The following is a 21,349-nucleotide window of genomic DNA, read 5'->3' as shown; positions in this document are numbered from 1 at the left end:
AAAGTTCATAAATGTTATGAATAGAAACACTAGGATGATTTTTAAAAACATGCATGGGTCTTTAAGACCAAAGTCTTGGTGAAATCAAATCAGTACCAAATAATCAAGCTTTTGGTCAAAATAAAAAATGTATCTGGAACAGCATCTCCCTAAGGTGAATGTGAGGCATAACTAATAAGTGTTATGAAGATATACAGTTATAATTAAGTGAACTACAAATCTGTTTTGTTGTGGTGAGAACACTTTCAGAGATGAAAACCTTACTTATTGGAATGTGCATGACTGTAAATCATGACCTTAGTAAATCTATAAGGTTGTATTATTACAAGTAGTTATGGATATTACAAGCAAGTCATTTTTCCTTCTGGTTTTTCAGATTTAGGATCTTATGCTCAAAATTGTATGCCCATTTGGGACACAGCATTCTGGAATTTTTAATAAGATATAAAATTTCATTTTCACAGAAAGACAGCCTCATTGTAAAGACCACATATCAAGTAAATGAGAAAAGACATGTACATGTGTTTGTGGGTGCTTAGAGGAGAAAAGCTGAAAAGGGAATTGAAAGAAGAAACAACTGGAAAATAATCACCCCATAAAAAGTCAACCACTGTCTCTAGAGTAGTAAATTATAAGTTGAGGGAACAATTTGAAACAGGAAGTTAGGATAGAATGCACAGTTTGTAAAGTTCAAATATTGTAAAGTTGGAGTAAGGAATTTTAAAGTAACTTTAATGTATGAAGGAATTTTGGAACTATGCCATATTGCCTTTTTCACATACTTCTTAAAAATGTATGGTAATACTGAGTATAAAATTCCCTATGAATTTAGCCTGTAATTATATGTTAGAAAAATACTTTTCTTTCCTTTAAAGAGGCAACCTTTACATATTCATATAATATTTTATATATGTACAAAATTTTTGTCAAAACCGAACTTTAAAACTTACATTGAGTATTTCTTATACATTATTCTGATACTGTAGTATTGTATTTTCAGCCTGACTTAAAGAAATTGTTTCAAGAAGTCACTGTATTTTCAAATACTTAATGTAAACAATGAACACATGAGGATAGAATGAAGACCGGAGGAAAGAAAGAAAGCATAACTGAAGCAAGTAATCTTTTTTTTTTTCCCAGCACTGTCTCCAAGTGCACCCTGGGAAATTTCATAGTTCTTTAGGGTCTTTCTGATACTCCCTCTTCCTTGTCACACACAGTGGAATAAAATTCATGAGCTATGAAGCTGCCTGTTTCTGAGCTGAGCTCATTCTCCTCTGAAAAAAGTATTTCTGGATTCATTTAAAATAGCAATCTATTTGCAGTCACTTCTATGTGGCATAGCCATGAACATGGACCTGAATCACAGTCACAAATTTTAGGGTTAAATGGAAACTTTCAAATATCCCAATCAAACTCATTTGTTTTATGTGCAAATTTGGATGTCAGTTCCAGTATACCATACTACCCTGTTTTTATTTTGTTTTTTGTTTTTGTTTTTGTTTTTTGCTTTTTGTTTTCCCAACAGCTATCTGAATGGAGCAAGTTTTAGGAAATCTGAGGCATATCTATCTTACTTGGATTATCCTTTGTTCCAAACTTATGGCACTTCCAAAAAACCTACCTCATATTAAAGTTGTATGGCTTGGCCCATGCAAGAGCACACAGTCTTTTGTATAACCGTATTAATCAGGCTCTGAATTTGTGCTACATACTGGGCTTAGTCCTGGAAGCCACAGTGATATGCATGATGGGGATGGCCCCTGAACTAATGGAGCTCCGTAAGAGAAAGACAGACTCAGCCCAAACAATAGAGTGCTATAAGATCTCTGACTGCTGTATGGAGAACAATACAAGTACATTTTTATCTAGAAACTCAACATTTTTATCATAAAACTCAACAGATCATTAAGCCTTTGAACTCTGTATATACTTAGTTTTAAAATCTATTTTCTTTCCGTTTTTAAAACATAACTATATTTATATTTATTATATTATTTCTCATAAATTTCTATTTATGAAGTTTATATCACTTTTCAAATGTCTCCTCAACTCTTTTGAGTGTCAAAAAGCTATTAGTTTGACAAAACACATTACCACATCCATTTCTATTAACCACAAAACAGTAACTTATAAGATCAAACCCATGATTAAACTACAGCTTAAATGTTAACAGCTGAATTAATTTTAACATGCTACTACCTTGTTAGTTTTCCTATTTGAACTTTTCTATCGCTACTTCAACAAAGAGAACATCAACCATGTAGTCTTTATAGATTGCTCTCTTATTCAAATAGCTATTACTCATTTACTAAAAATAAAGTGAAAAATAGAACAAGGCTTTCTGAAACTATATATCAAGGAGCAAGTTTTATAGCTTCAGTATTGCTTACAAATCAATTTCTTAGAGTTGGTCTGCCATTAGTAGCTTTTAAGACTGCCTCGAGCTGTGTCATTCACTGCTATTTTGACACATTAATGCACTAATGGTATGTGCAAGCTGACATAACTTCTCTCAAGTTCTATTACAATAATTATCAAGACCCTTCAATGAGACATGCAAAGTTAAGCAAGGTGACAAAGAGTATGTAAATACTCAAGTATTCCTGGAGCATTCATTTAAAAATGACAGTGAATAATTAAGAAACTATAAAAACACCATGATAAGAACTGTCTGCTGAGAACCTCATCAGAGGAAATAAACCATGAGTAAAAGAGACAGTCACTTAGAAATGATAGCAGGTACATTTAAGTATTCATTCTCTTTTTTATAAAACAAGGTTCAAAGTTACATGATAACACAAATCACATTAAAATGCTATGAGTTATTGGTAGTTCTATTAAATGAGTATACATCTAAGGAGCATATAATATAGCAAAAATGGAATTGTCATAAAAAATCATTTCACCTTTAGCGGGAAGTAGACAACATTCTTTCATGGAAAAAAAGCATTAATATAAATTAGAAAATATGATACACTCAGGAGGAAAAACTTGGCTATAGACAAAAAAGTACTTAATTTAAAAATCGACCTTCTGTAGTCTTCCTCCTTTGTTTTATCATACCCTAGGCTAACAGAACAAAATTGCTCCATATAACACTCCTATCATATTACTTCTGTCAAAAATATTAATTAAATGCCTTCCTGTTTATCTTATCACAATAAAACAAAATTTTCACTATACTGGCTCCTTACCAGCTCATTCTCAACAACATTATTTTTTACCTCCAATTTGATGCCACTATTAGGGAATGACATCAAAATCTTTTAATAGAATTGCTTTTCATCCTCACTTTCTTTTTGTCCTGCGAAGGGCCCAGCTATTTGAAGAAATTTGGTACTCCAAGGGACAACAGAATCAAAATTCAAGACATCAAGTTCTTGACTTTTAAACATTAAAACCAACAATTATGTAAAAAATGGCGATTTAGGCTTTAGACAGAGGGATGAAAAATCATATGAACTTCAGAGTTGCCAATAGAGAAATGATAAGAATTTATAAGGTAGAGGTGGAAAAATTAGAGGTTTACAATGGGATCTAGAATAGAAGATAATAATTGCTCTCTTCCCTTGCTTGTCCTATCAAGGTCTAGAAAGTTCCCCCCAAATTCCATGTCAAAGTCAAATAGAATTCAAAAAGCTCTGTAAAGAGATTGGTATGGAAAAGCCCCACTGGCACTCCCAGAATGCCAATGAGTTGTAGAAGGGCCATAAAATTTCCCCCATTGTGAGAAGGATTAAAAAGAAAAAAAGAAGCCAGCATACACTGCTGGGCCCTTGTGGTCATAAAGAAGGATCATGCATGGAAAGTGGGGTCAAATGGAGATGCCAACAGCTCTACAAATGCCAGCAGAGAGGGGTGATCCCAGGCATGACTATACTAACTCAGAAGATGGTAGCTCAGAATAGATGTTATTGAAGCAAATTTCATTTTACATCTCTAGACAGAACACTACAAAATTAGAAACTTGTATTATTCCAGAAAGAATGAGAAAAGACCAAAAAGGAAAACAGGGTAAAAGGAAGGTGGAACAAGAGGCAGAGAGAGAAAAGGAGAAAGGTACAGGGATAAGTAGATCTTGTAATAAACCAGTTAAGATGTCAGACTTAAGTAAAAATGTCAGAATTCTACCCCAGTTCTAATCTTCTGTCTAACCTTGAAAAGTTCCCTAATTTTTCTTTGTCACAGTACCCTTCACTGTAAACCAGAGAACAACAGTACCTACACCTCATAGAGATGGTAAAAAATTAAATGAATCAATTAATAAATTACATAAGGAGAGCTTAAAAATGATAAAGGTAAAGCATTTAAGCAATTTTGGCAAAAAAAAAAAAAAAACAATAGAATGATTACAGTATGTCCAGGTAATAAGTAAAAGACAGTTGGATACAGTAGAATAATTGTATAGAGAGGAAAAGAACCTGAGTATGGAGTGTACTAGATAGAAACTAAGTATAAAAGGACAGAACAATGACCTGTATCTAGATCCTGTGTTCTACATGCAAAAGGGTCTAATATAAGTAGGTATATGATCAATGTACAATGGACAGTGGAGGATCAATGAAGGCCTTTAAAAAGGAGGGCTTACATATAAGGCACTAGATTTTGGATGAATAATCTTGCAAAGTTAGATTGAGAATAAGAGATTAAGTTTGAAAAAAGGAAGTATGATAGAAGATGCACATATTTTCATAATAAGTTGACAAGAATAGTGACACTGAAAATTAAAAGGAATTTAATTTTCATTAGAAATATAAATCAGAAAAAAATACAGCAAAAAGATAGTGCTATGAAAATAATTTATTCCCAAATGCTGTGATGTCCATAAACCAAAAGAAAAAAAGAAAAAAAAATGAGAGGAATATCTGAACACTTAAGATATTTTTGCATTTATAGATAGATTTAAAATACCTCTATAAATTTTATACAATGGACTAGCCTTGACCAGTCCCCAAGTCAACAGTATGAATCCTTGTTCTAATCTCTATTTATGAACTCTGTATGATTAAGTGTTGCAAGTCAAAAAAATTCAATTTTAACCACACATTGATCATCTTGCAGGAATTTAAAAACAAATATTGAGATTTTACCATAACATTTAGTTGCATGTTATTAACTTAGACTCTTAAAAATTTCCTCTGTGTATGTACTGATTACAGATTATTTTTAAATTCTTGGTCTACATTTTAAAGAATGCTATTTAACTCTCCAAGACAGTTTTAGCTTTGTGCCTGGAGAGGATAGTATTTCAGAAAAAGTGATGACAATATTTCTATTTCACAGATCTGTCATAAAGTGTAATTAATCTTTATGGATATTTATAAGAAACACAAAATTGTTATTTTTTCTTCTAAGAATTTACCTTATCAGAAATTAAAATGCCAATAATGAATCAGCTATAAAGAGTAAACTTTTATTTTAAATAACAGAGTTTTAAAAAAACTTTTTAAAAGTATGTGCAAATGTGAAATAATAGAAAAAATGAAATTGATCTTGGTCTGAATAAACAGATAAGTGTGGGTCAAATTTTGATTTATAACAAAGAATCAGTTGGGTTTTCAAATATTAATTCCAGAATTTTGAGATTTATGTTGTTAGAATTTTTTTATAATATTTAATATGTGACAGTTCAATATTTACATTCGTATATAGAAATACATAGTTCATTCTTTATTACTATTGTGCATTATTAAACAGCATATTGAAAAGAATGAAATAAATACATAATCTTCTCAGTGTATTTCCTAACCACTGGGGAGTCTGAAATAGCCTTTTTCATCTCTAAATGATCGTTAATTTTTGCACAAAGAAATAATGAATGACTTACCACAGGACAACAAATCAACAGGCATGTCAAAGAATTCTAGGAATTAAGGAAACTGAGAAGTTGACTAGATCAATCTAATTTAGTTGATTGGAAACCAACCACATACTGTTAAGTAAATTGTCCAGCTTAGTTCTGTTATAGACCAAACTAGGATTAAAAGCAAAGTTTCCCAATTCTCTTATGTTATACCACTCAGGATCATTATCCAGAAATGGCAAATAAGAAGTCAATATTCAGAAATGTACTTTGGACACAAGACGTGAAATGAACACAACAGTGAAACTCATACTAACAACAATAACAAGGACCTATTATTTTATATTATTTCAACATCTTTGGAAGGGCTCTTGAAAAACTAAAATTTTGTCTTCAACAGAAATCTACATATGATCTAATTGTTCATAAATAATGTACACTGAAGACTGTATTTGAAAACTGAACTAATATTAACATGCATGCATAAATAGTCTAGAAAAAAAATCCTAAGGTTAAAATCAGAATGAATTGATATTCACTTTTTAAAATTTTTCATTTTCAGATTTAATTTGTTATTTTTTTAAAAGTAAATAAAAATAGAGTATCTAATCTATCTTATTAAAAATGCTTGTTGGAATATCTACCAGTAATAGTCACCTTCCAAAGCCTGAACTTTGCTATTAAAAAAATATGATTTTGGAGGCACCTGGGTGGCTCTGTCTGACTCTTGATTTCAGCTGGGGTCTTGGGGTTGTGAGACTGAGCCCCACATCAGGCTCCATGCTGGGCATGGAGACTACTTAAGATTCTCTTTCCTTCACCCTCTGCCTGCCTCCCTCTCTAAAAAAAAAAATATATATATATATATATATATATATATATATATACTTTTTTTTTAAAAGTCAAAAGTATATATATATGACTTTTTAAAAACCCGACTTCCTACATCCATAGTGAGTAAAAATAGAGAACCTAATAATTATGAATAACTAATTAATTGAATAGTGTTTACACAAGCAATCAGACTGTTACATTGGACTCATTAAATAATTTCATGCTACTACTAAAATGGGAAGAGTATCAGTGTTAAAACATGTACGGAATCACTAGTACTATAATTTTATCTCCATGTTTTTCTTGCATTAAAGAAATGTTGCTAAAAAAATAAAAATAAAATAAAAAAATAAAAAAATGTTGCTATTTTGGCATAAACATTAGTTTTCTGTTTAGTATATATTTTATTTTTTGGATATTTTTTATAGATTTTCAAACTTTTATAATTTCAATAGCTAAATGTTTCTCATAGCTTCAGTTTTACAATGGAATCTGGTGAAAATCAAACAATTGTATAGTAGATTTTTTTTGTATAGTAAATTTTGTTGTAATTAATTTTTTCTCTACGTAGGTAGTACTATTTAGCTGTTTGAATTCAATATGTTACCATAAAAACTATTAACATATACTTACTTTAGGGGTTACTATTGAGACTTGAATAATTTATAATGATGTGAATTTTAATAGAGAAACTTGACAAACCATCCTGAAAGTGATGTACAGTCTTTGTCTTACCTTAAGTAATATTAGCTAGAGAAGAGGGAAGAGGGATGACTTAAACACACATGGAGATGCTGGTGACTTCTACTACATATAGATACTAAAAAAGTGTTAAATTAAAGATTTAAATTAGACTAGCAGAAATTTTGGTTGGTTGGTTGAAGAATAAATGAAATATTGGTATGTCTTATAGGAGCTTTAAGGACAGCTGTTGACCCATTTATACTGAACAATTTAAACAATTTTATAATGCAAGACAGAAGCTTAGAAGAATCATTCATAAGTTCTTTCAGCTATGATATGATAATGTTAATATCTTGAAATACCATATACTCTTATACCACCTAAGATGTTTGACACATGTGAATGGAAGAGTTTCCTCCACTGTAGTGAAGTAGCTCTTTAAAGAAGCCAGCTAGTCAAACAATTTAAAATGTCATGCTGCTTTAAAGTTACGACTTTAATGTAATGCAAAGCATTTTTATCCACTGTATAAATAGCACATGGTATTTGACATTTTCCTACTATTTTGTGGCTTCAGATACACACTCTAAAATTTTTATAATAAAAAAATTAGTTCAATATTCTAGAAGAGTAGAAAGAGTATGCAGGAGCTTTGGTATAAGATAGATTTGGATTATAATATAGACTCGGCTACTTACCAGCTGGATAAATGTTTTAAACAGTCTCATTTTCATCATCTATGAAACAGATACCACATCTATATACTTTCTAGGGTGATTATAAAAATTAAGTAATTATTATATAGAAGTCTAGAAAGTACATGATAGAAGCTCAATAAATAGGAGTTATTTTAATATACTTCCCATATCCTTTCAAGAAAGTGCTATGTAAAATATAATGGGTGATTATAAGCAAATTAGTAACAGTAAATGGTGAATGGATAGTCAAAAAATTGTTTATTAGACTTGACAGACTTTAAAGGAATGATTATTTTTTTAAAAAAAACATATTATTAGTAACAATATAGCTTACTACGCAATTATTTTATTTTATACATGATTCCATTGTGAAACTGGAGAGGTTGGGAAAATACTTTTTAATATAAGGGAAAAAAATATTGGTCAGTGGGTGTGCCCTTTCTTAGCTAATTCCCTTATTTCATCCAACAACAAATTATGGTCATTCTTTCAACACAAGTTACTGCACTAGATGTTGACAAACAGTGACAAACAAATACAGATACAGATCCTGAGGGCATGAGATGTACAAAAAATGAGGAAGATAAATAAGATGAAATTAATCACATAATAAGTACTTAATAAACTCAGATAAGACAACTCAGTCTCCAAAGGAAGATTCAGATTTAGATTCAGGGGACAGGGAAGACTTCTGAATGAAGAGGTCTTTGCCAATCAAGCACCTAACAAAGTAATAAAGTTTTGCTGACAGGAGTAGACAGTGGAGATTCCAAGTTAACAACCCAGCATATCAGAAAAGTTGAATATAGCAAAATATGTAATACATCTATTTATTTTATATTATAAAAGCTAGCAAAATTTTATCTTAATAAAATTAAGATAAACGTGGCTACAAATTGTTGAACATGCTAATAATACCATTATCATCTCTTTCTAATAAAATTACTTCAGTAAATCCCTAACCTTATCACTACAGTTGTGGCAGACTTGTTCCTTTTTGGTTAGTGGTCTTAACTTTACAATACTGATTAAACAGATCTTTGCATTTTTATAGGGTTATCTAATTTTCTTGAGAGCAAATTTCAAAATTTCTTTGATGAATAAGATCCATTTGGTGTTGTATTGGTATGATTCTTTCTCTCAATTTAGAGGCAGCTAGCTTCCTGTTTAATCTTCCTTAATTTATTATTACTTTCTGTTCACATTAATGATGCCTTGCTTCTCTATGTTTTGTTGAAACTTAAAAGATCAGCAGTGCTTTTCCCTAAGCATCTTATTTTAATGGGATTTTAAAAAGCTAGCTAGCCCATTATCACTTTTTTTTTCTAATGGGAGGACTAACATGTCCCTTATCCAACAGCACCCTCTCTTTTGGAGTATTAACTTCTAAGATTCTTCCTTGTAAGGGTCATCTTCTTTCCAGAAGTAAGCTAACATTCTGATAATCACAAACTGAATCTTCACACTGAGAATTTTTTGTTATTCTTCTTAAATAGTGGCCTGTGTTCACACCTTTCCTTTTTAAAGATTAAACTTCAGTCACTAAAAAGCTGAGTAGAACAGCAAGTTGACTTTCAAATTATAAAGCTGTCTTTATACAGAATATCCATATTATATAAAAACTAACTATAACAATTAAAAACAAATTATATTTCATTAGAGATGTTTCTATATTTTCTAAAATACCATTATTGAAATGATCCATTTCTCTCTAAATTACCAGAGTGATTTTTTAAAGATATTTACAAAAGGATGAACACTACTGTACCATTTTGCACAGATTGTAGTGATATGCTTTAGAAAACCCAAACATAAATATTAAATTCATTTATGCATTTATGTGAAATATGATTATTAATATAATTTACTGCCACTTGAAAATATCTATTTTCACTGTTTTTTCAAAAATTCTAATTGCAATAAAATTTGAACACTGAAAGTATTTTAGGGATACCTGGTGGCTCAGTAGTTGAGCATCTGCCTTTAGGTCAGGGTGTTATCCTGGGATCCTGGGATCAAGTCCCACATTGGGCTCCCCACAGGGAGCCTACTTCTCCCTCTGCCTATGTCTCTGCCTCTCTCTCTGTGTCTGTCATGAATAAATAAAACTTTTTTTAAAAAAAGAAAAGTATTTAGGTCAAAGGATTATCACTTACTTATCACTTACCTACTGGAAGAGTTATAACAGGTATTTTAAAGATGGCAGTTTTCCATAGCCAAATTATCTATAATTATTTTCTCTGCAATAAATTGAGTACACTTAAGCACAGTTGTCCTAAAAATAATGTGTACATTTTGGTGACGATGATTTATAACTGAAACAAAAATTAATTATAAACCTAATATTTGATTTATGATAAAAATACACAAAACATTAAAACTTCAAAGTTTTTGTATGAACATTAATTCAATAAAAATAAAGTAAATAGCTAGCAGCTGGTAATAGACTAGTTCTACAGAAGTAAAGAACCAAAAAATATTAAACTACTCTTTGCATACATTTGGAAACAGCCAAAACAGTATTGTGATACTTGAGAGATAAGAGTAGTAACTTTAAAGGCTCTTCTGATCTAAAAAGGGCTTTAAATATCCTCGAAAAAAAAAAAAATCTAGATAATCCACCATAAATTAGCTGCTTTCCAGAATAAACCTCAACAACTTTTTTAAGAGAAACAATGCTATCAAGATGTTAAACAAGATAACAGTCTAAATGTTCACTATCCAAACAAAAGTTACTATACACATGAATAAGCAACAAAATGTGGTGATCCATCACATAGGGAAAAAAATCAGCCGAAGAAAATGAACCTAGAAATGTCTAAGCTGATGAATTTGGCACACAAAGGACATTTAAAGGGCTATTAGAAGTATATTAAGGATTTTGGGGATCCCTGGGTGGCTCAGAGGTTTAGTGCCTGACTTCCGCCTAGGGCATGATCCTGGAGTCCCAGGGTCAAGTCCCACATCAGACTCCCTGCATGGAGTCTGCTTGTCCCTCTGCCTGTGTCTCTGCCTCTTTCTATCTGTGTCTCTCATGAATAAATAAATAATTTTTTTAAAAGAAGTATATTAAGGATTCAAAGAAAATGTAAGGATAATGATGAGTCCAAGAAAAAAAAGGAGACAAAATTTAAATAATTAATAGTCAATTTTTTTGCCTAATTTTGATTTAAAAACTATAAAATATAAACTATTATATAAAAGAACCCAAGAAATTATAAGCAAGTTCAATACAAAGATTACTGCAAAAGAAGAGATCTCTTTGGGCAGGCCAATGAAAGTCATCCAAATAAAGGCCAAAGAGAAAAAAAAACGATGAAAAATAACAGAGTTCCAGTAACATCTAGAGCAATCTAACATATGCATAAGTATAATCTCAGGTGGGAAAGTAGGGTAGAGGGACACTTGGGTGAGTGGTTAAGTGTCTGCCTTTGGCTCAGGGCGTGATCCTGGAGTCCCAGGATCGACTCCCATGTCAGGTTCCCTGCATGGAGCCTGCTTGTCCCTCTGCCTGTGTCTCTGCCTCTCTCTCTCTCTCTCTCTCCCTCTCTTTCTGTGTCTCTCATGAATAAACAAATAAAATCTTTAAAAAAAAAAAAAAGAAAAGTAGAGTATAAAAATATTTGAATAAATAAAGCTGAATTATTTCTAATTTTCACAAAATATAAATATCAAGGCCTAAAAAGTTCAACAAATCTAAAGCAAGACAAACATTAAATATCACCAAGTTTCATAATAATAATTACAAACAATATAAGAGAATATCTGAGATCAAAGGAAAAACAGTACATTGTATATATCAGAACAAGGATAACTATCACCTTCAGAAAAGAAACAATACAAGCTAGAGATCATGAAACTAAATCTTTACAATGTCAAGTATCAGAGGTTTCCCATACTTGGAGCAAACAAGCAGAAAAGCCTGCAAAGGAACATAAAGAATGTTTTGGCATGAAGGAAATGCTATATATCTTGATTAAAATGGTGGTTACATGTGAAAGCCATTGAGGCTTATATCCATGAGACCCATAAAACCATAGTAAATAAAGAAATAGCTAACAGAAACAAACAGTCTCTGAATCTGTCACCCTTGGGATCAGTGCAGAGGGAGCAGGCAAAAAAAATGCCCAATTTCCAGTCTTTCCCTAAATAATGTCTTATCTACATAGTTTATAAGCTGTTACCAGAAGGTCAGGCTTCTAATTTAGCATGCATCTAGAGGCTGACTATGAGCCTCAGTTGAGAACAGGGAAGTTGGTCGACATCTCCTTCACTCTTTCTCCTCTTCTTCCTGCCCCAAGTCACCAGTATGTCCCTGGAAGAAGATTATATACATACTCTGCACCCAGCTTTAGCATATGATACCCAAAGCAAGAGTCCCCAAATGGTCTGGCTCTGATAGCCAATAGGGCTTCTGTTCAGTAGTCCCAAAGGACTGTACCAAACAAAGAAGTTCCTAATGGGCCCAGTAGCATACCCCACACACACAAAGAGCTATACAACCAAGTCCAGAACAGTGGGAGAAAGCAAAAAATACTCACTTTCCAGATTCCCTCAGGAAGAGATCTAACAACACACTTTACTACCTGTTTCCTGAGTATCATCCAGCTTCCAGTTGACCTGCATAGGCACTGAGTGCAATCCACCCTTTTAGGTCACAGTCAGCTCTTGGCACACTGTAAAACTACTGAGAGTCAATAAGATCAAAGAAGAAGGCTTAGACAATCATAATAGTTTGAGGGAAAATCAGAGCTGTGCTGATTGACAAGGTTTACCTCCTACAGAAAACCACTTCCTCAAGATTGGGAGAGGTGGCAGTTTCATTTAATACACAGATACCAACACAAAAAAAAATCAAGGACAATGAAGAAACATAGGAATATGTCAAACAAAAGAACAAAATAAAATTACACAAATAGACCTTACTTACTGAAATAGAATCAAAGAGAATCAAAATCATGGTCATAAAGATGCTCACCAAGGTCAGAAGAAGAATGCATGAACAAAGTGAGAATTCCAACAAAGATGGTCAGTGAATTCCTGATAGGGAGACTTGGTGAACACAATCTCTTTCCAGAGATCAGGGGTGAGATAGCTGTAGGTCTTGGAGATCGCATCAAACGTAGCCTTGGCAAAGTTCCCCAGGGTGGCAGTGCAGCCCCTGGCCAAAGTGTAGCAGTCGTCAATACCAGCCATCATCAGTAGCTTCTTGGGCACAGGGACTGAGACAATGCCAGTGCCTCTGGGGTCAGGGATGAGACGCACCAGCACAGAACCACAGCAACCAGTCACCTTGCATGGGACAGTGTGGGGCTTGCCGATCTTGTTCCCCAGTAGCCTCGTCGCACGGGGACGATGGAAAGCTTGGCCAGGATGATGGCCCCACGGATGGCAGTGGATACCTCCTTGGAGCACTTGACGCCCTGACCCACGTGTCCTTTGTAATCTCTGATGGCAACAAATGCCTTGAATCTGGTCCGCTGGCCAGCACGGGGCTGCTTTTGCACGGGCATGATTTTCAAGACCTCATCCTTGAGGGACGCCCCCAAGAAGAAGTCAATGATCTCAGATTCCTTGATGGGCTAAGAAAACAGATCTCCTCCAGGGACTTGATCTTCATGTCCTTGACCAGGCGGCCCAGCTTGGTGACGGGGATCCACTCCTTGTCCTCCGCCTTGCCTCCGCGAGCTCCACGGCCCCGGCCCAGCCCTGACCACGGCCACGCCTGCGGCCCCAGAAGCCACTGCCGAAGCCTCGGCAGAAGCCGCCACGGCCCAGCCTTCGGGAGCCACCGCCGGGAGCACGATCCCAGCAGCGCAGGCCCCGGGGCCCCAGGGCACCACGGGACACAGCTGGGATCCTGAGCTCCCCCGGGACAGGTGGAGGTGGGGAGGGTACAGGACAGTGAGGACGCTCCTGCCACTGGGCGCCCCCAAACTGTGCAGATCAGCGCCCCCCGTCCCCCAGGAACATCTAGGCCAGTGTGGACTGGGAGCTGCGGGTGGTTACTGGGGGTGCTGACTCTAGAGCTGGAGAGCTGGCCGCTGCCAGTAGTGTTATTCCTCCTGGTGTCACCCCGAGCTAGGGATGGAGTGGGGGCCCCAGGGAACAGAGGCCTCATGGGATACACACCTCCTCCTGAGCTCTGCACCTGAGAATCAGCACAGCAGGCCCCTCCCCCAGAAAACCAGCTGGAAGGACAGGGAAAGAGCAAGTTCTTGACCGAGCAGCACTGGGGGCTCCAAGAGAAGTCAAGGGAATTACAGTATATAGAACCAGAGGGTAGAACCCTCCCCCCCCCCTTATTTTTCTTCCTTTTTCTGGTACAACTCGTTTTTATATCAGACTGTAAATTTCCTTTTTTTTTTCTTCTTTTCCCACTGACTTACATATTTCTACAATTACAGGTTCTAGATATATTTTCCACTTCTAGATTCCCTTCAACATACTCAAGTTAATTTTGGGAGATATACATGTTTTTTGTTGTTGTTGTTTTGTGTTCTTTGTTTTCTCTGCCTTATTTTGTTCTACAATGGCAGAAGTTAATACCTTCTAAAACATGATCAGCATGCACCCAGAACCAAGTGGAATACCGTGCTGGTTCATTCAGTGATTCCTCATTCCCATTCTTCCCCCCTCTTTTATCTCATTTATGTTTTGGTGGTCAATGTTGGGGCCCTCTATGAGTATTTCTGGTGTATATAAATTTGGGACTGAGCATCCTCTAACATACAGAACTTAATATACTCAGAAACAAGAGGATCACCCTCTAGAACCCCTCAGGTAGACTACATTCTCCCTTCACCACACTTCTTCATAATCACCATCTCCCAGTCTCCCCCTTTTTTTTTCTTCCCAGTTTTTTCTTTTTTCTTTTTCTATTTTTTTTTTCTCATCTTCTTTAGGATTCCTGACCTTTTGTTTTTTACTACTTTGTTTTAAAATTTGTTGTTCACTTTAGTGGTCCTTTTGTTTTATTTCGTTCTGAACTTTGTTGTCAATTCTGGTCTCTGACCTTGGCAGAGTCATCTAGGGTGAAATTTACTTAGGTAGTGGTTGATATTCTTGACACAGCCCACTCATGCAGATACTCTGCACTAAGCAAAATGACTAGAAAGAAGAACTCACCACAAAAGAAAAAAATCAGAAACTACTCTCTGCCAGAAAGTTACAGAATTTGGATTACAATTCGATGTCAGAAAGCCAGTTCAGAAGCACAATTATAAAGCTACTGGTGGCTATGGAAAAAAGCATATAGGATTCAAGAGACTTCATGACTGCAGAATTTAGATCTAATCAAGTCGAAATTAAAAATCAATTAAATGAGATGCAATCCAAACTGTAGGTCCTAACAACAAGGGTTAATGAGGTAGAAAAAAGAGTGAGTGACATAGAAGACAAGTTGATGGCAAGGAAGGAAGCTGAGGAAAAAAGTGAAAAACAATTAAAAGACCATAAGGAAAGGTTAAGGGAAATAAATGACAACCTCAGGAGGAAAAATCTACGTATAATTGGGATTCCAGAAGACGCCAGAGGGACAGAGAGCAAGAAAGCATACTTGAACAAATCATAGCTGAGAAATTCCCTAATTTGGGGAGGGAAAAAGGCATTCAGATCCAGGAGATAGAGAGGTCCCCCACTAAAATCAATAAAAACCATTCAACACCTCAACATTTAATAGTGAAACTTGCAAATTCCAAAGATAAAGAGAAAATCCTTAAAGCAGCAAGAGACAAGACATCTCTATATTATATGGGAAGAAATATTAGATTAACAGCAGACCTCTTCACAGAAACCTGGCAGGCCAGAAAGGTCTGGCAGGATATATTCAGGGTCCTAAATGAGAAGAACATGCAGCCAAGAATACTTTATCCAGCAAGGTTCTCATTCAGAAAAGGAGGAGAGATAAAGAGCTTCCAGGATAAGCAGAAACTGAAAGAATATGAGACCACTGAACCAGCTCTGCAGTAATTATTAAGAGGGACTCTGTAAAAGAAAGAGGAAGCCCAAAGAAGTAATCCACAGAAACAGGGACTGAATAGGTATCATGATGACACTAAATTCATATCTTTTAATAGTAACTCTGAACATGAATGGGCTAAATGATCCCATCAAATGATGCAGGGTTTCAGACTGGATAAAGAAGCAAGACCCATCTATTTGCTGTCTACAAGAGACTCATTTTAGACCTAAGGATACCTACAGCCTGAAAATGAAACGTTGGAGAATAATTTACCATTCAAATGGTCCTCAAAATAAAGCAGGAGTAGCAATCCTCATATCAGATAAATTAGTTTATCCCAAAGACTGTAGTAAGAGATGAAAAGGGACACTATATCATATTTAAAGGGTCTATCCAACAAAAGGACCTAACAATCATGAATATTTATACCCCTAATGTGGGAGCTGCCAAGTATATCAATCAATCAATAACCAAAGTAAAGACATACTTAGATAATAATACACTATACTAGGAGACTTCAAAATGGCACTTTCTGCAAATGACAGATATTCTAAGCACAACATCTCCAAAGAAACAAGAGCTTTAAATGATACACTGGACCAGACGGATTTCACAGATATTTACAGAACTTTCCATCTAAATGCAATTGTATATACAATCTTCTCAAGTGCACATGGAACTTCTCCAGAATAGACCACACACTGAGTCACAAATCAGGTCTCAACTGATACTAAAAGATTGGGATTGTCCCCTGCATATTTTCAGACCATAATGCTTTGAAACTTGAACTCAATCACAAGAAGAAATTTGGAAGAAACTCAAACATGTGGATGTTAAAGAGCATCCTACTAAAAATGCAAGGGTCAACCAGGAAATTAGAGAAGAATTAAAAAGATTCATGGAAACTAATGAAAATGAAGATACCACCATTCAACATCTTTGAGATATAGCAAAAGCAGTCCTAAGAGGGAAATATATTGCAGTACAAGCCTCCCTCAAAAAAATGGAAAAAACTCAAATACACAAGGTAACCTTGTACCTAAAGACCTGGAGAAAGAACAGCAAATAAAACCTACACCAAGTAGAAAAAGAGAGTTAATAAAGATTCAAGCAGAACTCAATGAAATAGAGACTGAAGAACTGAGAGGAACTGAGAACAGATCAACAAAACCAGTAGTTGGTTCTTTGAAAGAATAAATAAGATAGATAAACCATTAGCCAGCCTTATTAAAAAGAAAAAAAGACTCAAATTAATAAAATGATGAATGAAAAATGAGAGATCATAACCAATACCAAGGAAATACAAACGATTTTAAAACCATATTATGAGCAGCTATACACCAATGAATTAGGCAATCTAGAAGAAATGGACGCATTTCTGGAAAACCACAAACTACCAAAACTGGAACTGGAAGAAATAGAAAACCTGAACAGGCCAATAACCAGGAAGGAAATTGAAGCAGTCATCAAACACCTCCCAAGACACAAAAGTCCAGGGCCAGATGGCTTCTCAGGGGAATTCAATCAAACGTCTTTCTTCTTCAATAAAAGAAGAAACAACACCTATTCTAATAAGCTGTTTGGAAAGATAGAAAGAGATGGAATACTTCCAAATTCATTTTATGAGGCCAACATCACCTTAATTCACCTTAATTCCAAAACCAGACAAAGACCCCACCAAAAAGGAGAATTATAGACCAATATCACTGATGAACATGGATGCAAAACTTCTCAACAAGACACTAACCAATATGACCTAACAGTACATAAGAAGATTATTCACCATGACCAAGTGGGATTTATCCCTGGGATGCAAGGCTGGTTCAACACTCATAAAGCAATCAATGTGATAGATCATATCAACAAGAGAAAAAACAAGAACCATATGACCCTCTCAATAGATGCAGAGAAAGCATTTGACAAAATACAGCATCCATTCTTGATCAAAATTGTTCAAAGTGTAGGGATAGAGGGAACATTCCTCAGCATCTTAAAAGCCATCTACAAAAAGCCCACAGAAAATATTATTGTCACTGAGGAAACACTGGGAGCCTTTCCCCTAAGATCAGGAACATGACAGGGATGTCCACTCTCACCACTGCTATTCAACATAGTACCAGAAGTCCTAGCTTCATAACCAGACAACAGAAATAAAAGGCACTCAAATTGGCAAAGAAGAAGTCAAACTCTCCCTCTGCAGATGACATGATACTGTACATAGAAAACCCAAAAGACTCCACCCCAAGATTGCTAGAACTTATACAGCAATTCGGCAGTGTGGCAGGATACAAAATCAATGCCCAAAAATCAGTGGCATTTCTATACGCTAACAATGAAACTGAAGAAAGAGAAATTAAGGAGTCAATCCCATTTACAATTGCACCCAAAAGCATAAAATACCAAGGGATAAACCTAACCAAAGAGGTAAAAGATCTATACCGTAAAAACTACAGAACACTTCTGAAAGAAATTGAGGAAGACACAAAGAGATGGAAAAATATTCCATGCTCATGGATTGGAAGAATTAATATTGTGAAAATGTCAATGCCACCAGGGCAGTTTACACATTCAATACAATCCCTATCAAAATACCATGGACTTTTTTTCAGAGAGTTGGATCAAATAATCTTAAGATTTGTGTGGGGTCAGAAAAGACTCCAAATACCCAGGGGAATATTGAAAAAGAAAACCAGAGTGGGGGGCATCGCAATGCCAGATTTCAGGTTGTACTACAAAGCTGTGATCATCAAGACAGTGTGGTACTGGCAGAAAAACAGACACATAGATCAATGGAACAGAATAGAGAATCCAGAAGTGGACCCTCAACTCTATGGTCAACTAATATTCGACAAAGCAGGGAAGACTATACACTGCAAAAAGGACAGTCTCTTTAATAAATGATGCTGGGAAAATTGGACAGCCACATGCAGAAGAATGAAACTGGACTATTCTCTTACATCATACACAAAGATAAACTCAAAATGGATAAAAGATCTAAATGTGATACAAGAATCCATCAAAATCCTAGAGGAGAAAACAGGCAACACCCTTTTTGAATTTGGCCATAGCAACTTATACAAGATACATCTATGAAGGCAAGGTAAACAAAAGCAAAAATGAACTACTGGGACTTAATCAAGATAAAAAGTTTTTGCACAGCAAAAGAAACAGTCAACAAAATTAAAAAACTGCCTACAGAATGGGAGAAGATATCTGCAAATGACCTATCAGATAAAGGGCTAGTATCCAAGATCTATAAAGAACTTATTAAACTCAACAGCAAAGAAACAAACAATCCAATCATGAAATGGGCAAAGACATGAACGGAAATTTCACCAAAGAAGACATGGACATGGCCAATGAGCACATGAGAAAATGCTCCGCATCACTTGCCATCAGGGAAATACAAATCAAAACCTCAATGAGATACGACCTCACACCAGTGAGAATGGGGAAAATTAACAAGACAGGAAACAATAAATGTTGGAGAGAATGTGGATAAAGAGGAACCCTCTTATACTGCTGGTGGGAATGTGAACTGGTGCAGCCACTCTGGAAAACTCTGTGGACATTCCTCAAAGAGTTAAAAATAGAACTACCCTACGACCCAGCAATTGCACTACTTGGTATTTACCCCAAAGATACAGATGCAGTGAAATGCCGAGACACCTGTATCCCAGTGTTTTTAGCAGCAATGTCCACAATAGCCAAACTGTGGGAGCCTCGGTGTCCATCGAAAGATGAATGAATAAAGAATTTGTGGTCTATACATACAATGGAATATTACTCCGCCATTAGAAACGACAAATACCCACTATTTGCTTCAATGTAGATGGAACTGGAGGTTATTATGCTGAGTGAAGTAAGTCAATCAGAGAAGGACAAACATTATATGGTCTCATTCATTTGGGGAATATAAAAAATAGTGAAAGAGAATAAAGGGGAAAGGAGATAAAATGAGTGGGAAATATCAGAGACGGTAACAGAACATGAGAGACTCCTAACACGGGGAAACAAACAAGGGGTAGTGGAAAAGGAGGTGGGCGGGTGGTGGGGTGAGTGGGTGATGGGCATTGAGGGGGGCACTTGATGGGATGAGCATTGGGTGATATGCTATATGTTGCCAAATTGAACTTCAATAAAATATATATATATATATATATATATATATATATATATATATATACAAAAAAAATTACCAAACAGAAATCACAGAACTAAAGAATTCAATAAGTAAATCTAAAAATTTAATAGAGGGGTTCAACAACAGACTAGATGAAGCAGGAAAAAAGGGTTGATAAACTCAAATACAGAGCAGAGAAATTCATCCAATCAGAGGAGCAAAAACTAAAAAAAATGACAAAGCATGGTAGACTTTTGGGACACCATCATCATTATATGCATGATAGGGGTATCAGAAGGAGAAAAGAAAGAAAAAGGGACAGAAAGCTTATTCAGAGAAATAATGGCCAAAAATATTCCCTAACCTGGGGAAGGAAACAGACATCCAGACCCTTTTGTATGAGACACAAAAGATCTCAAACAGCCAAAGCCATCTTGATAAAGAATACAGCTGGAGGCATTATGCTGTTTTATTTTAATCTATATTACAAAGCTATAGTGATCAAAACAGTATGGTACTGGCATAAAAACGTACACATAGACCAATGAAACACCAAGGAGTATCCAGAAATAAATCCATGGACATATGTTCAATTAATTTCCAACAAAGGAACCAATAATAGACAATGAAAAAAGGATAGTTTATTCAATAAATTGTGTGGGTATCATCTGGGAAGCCACATGCAAAAGATAGAAACTGGGCCCCATCTTACACCATACACAAAATTCAACTCAATATGGATTATAGTCTTTAAAAAGAGCTGAAGCCATCAAATTTCTAAAAGAAAACATAAGAGATAAGCTCCATGACACTGGTCTTGGTAATTAGTTTTTGCTTTTGACACCAAAGGCAAAGACAAGAAAAGCACAAATAAGTAAGTGAAACTACACCAAACTAAAATGTTCTGCACAGCCATCAACAAAATGAAAAGGCAACCTACAAAGTGGGAGAAAATATTTTCATATTTTATATATTTTATGTATATATATTTCTATATATGTATATATATATATTTTTAAAGATTTTATTTACTTATTTGAGAGACAGAGAGTACAAGCAGGTGTGGGGATGAGGAGAGGCAGAGAGAGAAGCAGACTCTTTACTGAGCAGGGAGACCCAAAGCAGGGCTCAATCCCAGGACCCTGAACTCATGACGAGAGCTGAAGGCAGATGCTTAACCAATTGAGCCACCCAGGCACCACTCATATCATATATTTGATAAGAGATTAATATCCAAAATA

General features: G+C 35.2%; 1 protein-coding gene and 1 pseudogene across 1 annotated transcript in view; both read right to left on the bottom strand.

Annotated features, from left to right (window-relative positions):
• Nucleotides 1–21,349, bottom strand: part of STPG2 (sperm tail PG-rich repeat containing 2) — a 537,574-nt gene that overhangs the window by 59,659 nt on the left and 456,566 nt on the right. The gene's annotated exons all lie outside the window — the stretch shown is intronic.
• The window catches only part of LOC112932679 (small ribosomal subunit protein uS5 pseudogene), a 96,195-nt pseudogene continuing 87,851 nt past the window's right edge, over nucleotides 13,006–21,349 (bottom strand).

The sequence above is a fragment of the Vulpes vulpes genome, chromosome 4, assembly GCF_048418805.1.
Source record: "Vulpes vulpes isolate BD-2025 chromosome 4, VulVul3, whole genome shotgun sequence".
NCBI classification, from domain to species: Eukaryota; Metazoa; Chordata; class Mammalia; order Carnivora; family Canidae; genus Vulpes; species Vulpes vulpes.
The sequence above is the reverse complement of the archived record's forward strand: the minus strand, read 5'-3'. Positions and strand labels throughout refer to the sequence as shown.